The sequence below is a fragment of the Cololabis saira genome, chromosome 11 (genome assembly GCF_033807715.1).
Source record: "Cololabis saira isolate AMF1-May2022 chromosome 11, fColSai1.1, whole genome shotgun sequence".
NCBI classification, from domain to species: domain Eukaryota; kingdom Metazoa; phylum Chordata; class Actinopteri; order Beloniformes; family Belonidae; genus Cololabis; species Cololabis saira.
In genome coordinates, this window is record NC_084597.1 from 43,814,594 (window position 1) to 43,820,985 (window position 6,392).

Genomic DNA, 6,392 nt, shown 5'->3' on the forward strand with positions numbered 1-6,392 from the left:
TCAGGCAAAGTCACAGAAACCTCGGCAGTTTCCAACTCTGCCTCCTTGACCATATTCTGCGTATCACGTGCATTGGTCATGGCACGTGCAACGGCACAGGCTGGATACACAATGGCAGCATCCGATACGCTTTCCGACTGACCCTCACTAGGCATTTTCTGAGTGACTATATTAGGAAGAGGACCATCAGACCACACCCGCATTCCAGCAAGACCATTACCCAGAATTATGTCCACCTCATCCACAGGCAACTCCTTGCGCACACCCATCTCAACATCTCCATTCACCAAACCTGAGACGAGAGCTAAAGTATGCACAGGCACAGGAAACACCAACATCCCCATGCAAATAAAATGCAAAATAATTAAATAAAAAACATGTAATCTTATTTTGCATTTTTGATCACCTGTCAGCCAAATTATTTTCTGATGCACAATTTCTGTCAAAAACGGAACTACTTCACACAGTAATAATAAAGATCAATACCTGGAAAGAGGGACTGACTGATTGGTCATGGCTGTTGGTTTGGATCTCTCTCTCTCTGGCCTCCACCTCACACAGATCACTCTCACCCTTGCTGTCACACTTGTGAAAGGACCGGTCCCCCTGCTCCACATCAGAATCCTGGGGACATTTCACTTCAGCACAGCCCAAAAGTACCTCAAAGAACTCCAGGAATGTGATCTACAGCAGAAGGGGAGAGTTGCACACAGAAGGGTAGATTAATGAATCATAAAACTTCATTTGGCATTTAAAAATGATGGATGAGTTGACTGGTGAAAACAGTGTAGACAGACCTCCTGATCCAGACAAGCAGTCAGGTTTTCAGGCTCACTGGTCTCAGCTGCGATGATCTCCAATAATCTTGCTGTGGTAATCTTTTGGTCCAGCAGACAGAGATCCTGGCAAGGGTTCAGAGACATAGACCAATAAACACAATAAATTCACAGATCTATCCATAAAATTCCTCGATGATCATGAGTAACAGATAAAACTGCATGTGGTCAATAAATCGTTAAAGTAGTAATGAATCAAAATAATAGCATACTAAGAAGAAATGTTGCAGAATTATGCAACAGAAAGCAAATTCATCAATTCAATTTTTCAATTCAATTTTATTTATATAGCGTCTAATACAACAGAGTTGTCTCTAGACGCTTTCCAGAGACCCATACCCAGAACATGACCCCCGAGCAGTTATTACATAAACAATGGCAGGTAAAAACTCCCCTAGTGGGAGAAAAACCTTAAGCCAAACAGTGGCAAGGAAAAGCTCCCCTTTAGGAGGGAAGAAACCTTGAGCAGGACCAGGCTCATAAGGGGGGACCCTCCTGCCGAGGGCCAGACTGGTGGGTCAGGGAGGGCAACAGCACAGCAGGCAGGTGGAAGCAGCAACGGGATGACCAGGGGTGGGGACCGCAGGCCAGCACGCAGCTCCCGAAGCTCCGGCCCAATCAGCAAGTCCCAGGTTGGGGTGCAGGGTCAGGGAAAGACTTGTGCTCTGTAATGCAAGCTACAAGCCACCCACGGCCACCTGCAGGTTCCGGTGTCCGGCAAAGGATGCTGCAACATGGACAGGATCATCGCTTCTATTAAAGAGGAAATCTGATCTGGAAGATTTTTATATGTGTGTAGCGCTTAGTGCACCTTGAACATCCACAACAGGTGTCGGCAGGTCATGGTTACGTCATCTTTGTGAGTGGTCCTGAGCCTGCAAAAAACCTGATAGATTCCCCAGCACTTCTTCATGTACTTCATGGCCACAACCGCAAAGTCTGGCTGCCTACATAGGAAGCCTGGATTGACATAAGTGCAATTACTGAGTGCAGCTCCAAAGTAATCGTATAATGCTGCAGAATCCGCTTGTACAGGTGTCTGATGTGAGAAAATCTGACATGCAATGAAATTACAAGCTGCTTATCGATGGGACTAGACAATGTGGAACATTGTTAAGATTGATTGTTAATATTCTGCTTCTGCAGATACCCATGAACTAGTGTAATTTGCACCTTTCACATTTTGAGCATTTGGAAGGATGTCTTCTATCAACAGCTTAGATAGACAGGTGGCCGTGGCCATAACGTTCTCCTGTGACCTGGAAATAAAGGGAAAAAATAATGTTTATCCACTTAAAAAGAGTTATCAAGTTTGAAAAGAAAAACAAACGTATCGCTGGATCATTGTCAGAAAGATTGATGTTCATCTTCCTCAAATTTAAAAAGAAAATAATGACACACAAACATTTGTTGGATTTTTTTTTCTTACTCCACGTCTTTACTGTAGATGTAGTAGACCACAATCACCAGATAGCTGAGGAGTGTACGGAACAGTATGGGGGTGAAAGGAAAATGAATCTCTGCGGAACTGGCATCTTCTGAAACACAAAAGGGATTTTACCCCACAAGCCCTGTGTTTTTACTGCGTATTAGAGCTGAATAATTAGTAGTGAGGATTTTACCTCTGATGAAATGATCTATCTGTGTCAGAGTAACACCGTGATGGTGGATGTTACTGTCTTTTAACAGGCTACAGAATGGCAGACGGTACAGCAGGAAAGTGTTGTCTGGGGAGTGGGAAGATCCCAGTCTGCTGTACAAAATCATATATGTACCTCAGCAGTACGTTGTGCTGCAGAACCACAAACTACACCTGTCACATATACAAGGCAGGGCAACAGAACAGAGATGTGGGGATAAGGATGTAAGGAAAACCTCATATTGATAGATCTGCAGCATGAGGGAGGAGCTCACCTGTTTGCACTCTGTGTCACGCTTGCTCTCTGGGACTTTCTCCAGAACACATTCGATGTCGAGAGCCTTGTCAGGTCCTAGTATAGATGAGCCACTGTCTGACCGAAAAAATGCAGATAATGTTTTAATGTATAATGTTATTAAATTTCTTTTCAATAAATGTCTACTGTAGGTTTTTCATCAATAAGGAATTTCACCTCTGTTTTCGTTCATGTCAGGTGTCATCATCCGATCATCCAAGAACTCTCCTTGAAAGTAAATTTGCCCTATCATATAAAATAAATACTGTTAGAATAAATGAATTGTGTGCTCAGTGTGTTAAGAACAAAAATGAACAAAAAAACCTTTTCAAAGTTCCCAGAAAGAGGACTCCACAGTTCATATACATTATTGAATTCTGTTTCAATAATGCATCATTTTTTCTTTGCTTTAAAAGCAATCGATTATTTATATATTGCCTGGTCAATATCAAACCAAGTTTCAATGAGGGAACTATTACACCTAAACAGCTTTTTAGGCTAATCACAACTGTTTTACTCTCTTAAACTCTGCAGTCACTGCTTCATTAGATATCAAAAAACATTGAATGTGATGTCTTGTGTCTCATTAATGATTTGCTATATACAATTTCAGCAACTGCCGGCTGATAAATTTAAAGGCAAACAGGTCTGATTCTTCTTTGAGTTTGAAACCAGTTCTGGGGTGGAGCCACTTTTTCAATTCTCACCTCCACTGGTGAAATTAACAATTCTGTGTGACTTATTAACCTGCCCATGCTTTTCATTGTTTTTCCAAGCTCCTTCATAGATTGCACCACCGGCATAATAAAAGATTCCTTCTCCATGCCTTTGACCCTGGAAGAAATCCCCCTTGTAATGGTTGCTCTGGGAAAAATGTGATTGATATTTTCGCTTTAAGATCCAGATGTCTGTGCCTCGACCATGCTGCCAAAGAAGAGGGCTCATGAGTTTGACAACAAAAGCAGAAATCCAATCAATGTAAATAAAACACATTTGAAATTACTTCAGTGTATTTGGAAAAATAATACAAATTACTATATGATGCACTCTTGATTTCTTTCAGACCTGGACTCCTTCTTCCCATTCACCAACATACTGCTGTCTCAGTTCCTGCCCAGTCATGGTGCCTTCTCCATGTCTCAGGTTATTCTTAGCTGTGCAAGAATATTCAGAACAGTCACCCCTGCGCTGCTCATTGCAAATTAGACTAAAAATTAGTGTTTGTAAATAACATTAAACATACCATCTCTCTCTCCAACCTTCTCTGTTGTTCATCACCCAGTCCCCTTTATACCAAGAAGTCTGATCCCTACTATTATAGACTATACCCTAACACAAAAAAAGCCAATTAAGAAAAAAATCATAACAACACTAAACAAAAGATTCATTAATATCTCTTAAAAATGTGTGGATTATACCTTCCCATGTCTCTTGCCTTGATACCACTGTCCTATGCAACACACCCCACTTTTGGCACATTTGTAGGTTCCCATCCCATGTCGTGTACCTCTGTGGATTTCTCCTGTATATGTTCTGCCATCTGGCCAGGTGAAGGTCCCCTGGCCCATTGGCATGTTGCACACAAACTCCCCCTGTTAGATAAGGAATTTAAACTCATTTTCATATCATTCAATTCATCTCTGAAAAACAGATGTTGCCATAAAATGCCTTATGTTACAAAAAAAATACTGGAGGAATATGTTTGAAATGGTTTTGAACCTAAACCTTCACAATAAATTATTGTATGGTGAAAAACTTTGCAAATTGCCTAAATTAGACTTAGCAAAAGTTAAACTTTCATGACCCAAATGCTGTACTGTAGCCTACCTCATACTTCAGCCCAGACGCCTCAGTGAAGACCAAATCCATTCATAAGTCCTTTGGAAAACATTCCCTTCACAAAAATGAGTAACTTTATTTATCAGCTTTATTCCATATTCATTTTTGTGCAATGCGAACCAGACTCCTGCTCCGATCATACAGAGACCAGACAGCCCTTAATAGAGGGCCCCGGACTCCATACTCACCGAGCACCCCCCACAGAATGGCACGAGAGACACGGTCAAATGCCTTCTCCAGATCCACAAAGCACATGTAGACTGGTTGGGCAAATTCCCATGAACCCTCGAGCACCCTGCGGAGGGTGTAGAGCTGGTCCAGTGTTCCGCGACCGGGACGAAAACTGCATTGTTCCTCCTTAATCCGAGGTTCAACTATCGGCCATATTCTCCTCTCTGCAGTACCTTGGCGTAGTCTTTCCCGGGGAGGCTGAGAAGTGTGAGCTGCGGCTCGCTTGGCCTGCCGGTACCCATCTACTGCGTCAGGAGTCCCACAGGCCAACATAGCCTGGTAGGACTCCTTCTTCAGTCTGACGGCATACTGTACTTCCGGTGTCCACCACCGGGTTCTAGGATTGCCGCCACGACAGGCACCGGAGACCTTGCGACCACAACTTCGAGCCGCCGCGTCGACAATGGAGGCAGAGAACGTGGTCCACTCGGACTCAATGTCCCCCGCCTCCCCCGGGATCTGAAAGAAGCTCTCCCGGAGGTGGGAGTTGAAGACGTCCCTGACAGAGGGCTCAGCCAGACGTTCCCAACAGACCCTCACAATCCGTTTGGGTCTGCCCGGTCTGTCCAACCTCCTCCTCCGCCAGCGCACCCAACTCACCACCAGGTGGTGATCAGTTGACAGCTCAGCCCCTCTCTTCACCCGAGTGTCCAAGACATGCGGCCGAAGGTCAGATGAAACGACAACAAAGTCAATCATTGACCTCCGGCCTAGGGTGTCCTGGTGCCACGTGCACTGATGGACACCCTCATGCCTGAACATGGTGTTCGTTATGGACAAACTGTGACTAGCACAGAAGTCCAACAACAAAACACCACTCGGGTTCAGATCGGGGAGGCCGTTCCTCTCAATCACGCCTCCCCAGGTATCACTGTCATTGCCCACGTGAGCGTTGAAGTCCTCCAGTAGAACAATGGAGTCCCCAGTTGGAGCACTATCCAGTACCCCTCCCAGGGACTCCAAGAAGGCCGGTTACTCCGCACTGCTGTTCGGCCCGTAGGCACAAACAACAGTGAGAGACCTTTTCCCGACCCGAAGGCGCAGGGAAGCGACCCTCTTGTTCACCGGGGTGAACTCCAACACATGGCGACTGAGCTGAGGGGCTATTAACAAGCCCACACCAGCCCGCCGCCTCTCACCCTGGGCAACTCCAGAGTAGTGGATGGTCCAGCCCCTTTCAAGGAGCTGGGTTCCAGAGCCCAAGCTATGTGTGGAGGTGAGCCCGACTATCTCTAGCCGGTATCTCTCAACCTCACATACAAGCTCCGGCTCCTTCCCCCCCAGCGAGGTGACATTCTATGTCCCCACTGTGAGGGTTTTAGTCCAGGGATTGGGTCGTCGAGGCACCCCGCCACGACTGCTACCCAGACCACATGGCACCGGCCTGCCATGGTCCTTCCTGCGGGTGGTGGGCCTACGGGACGGCGGGCCCATGTCGCCGTTTCGGGCTGAGCCCGGCCGGGTCCCACGGGCAAAGACCTGGCCACCAGGCGCTCGCCAACGAGCCCCAACCCCAGGCCGGGCTCCAGGGCGGGGCCCCGGTGACCCGGAT

The 6,392-nt window shown here is 46.1% G+C and overlaps 1 pseudogene; it reads right to left on the reverse strand.

Annotated features, from left to right (window-relative positions):
- Positions 1-4,661, reverse strand: LOC133454479 (radial spoke head 10 homolog B-like; annotated as a pseudogene).
- Positions 4,662-6,392: the final 1,731 nt, after the last annotated feature.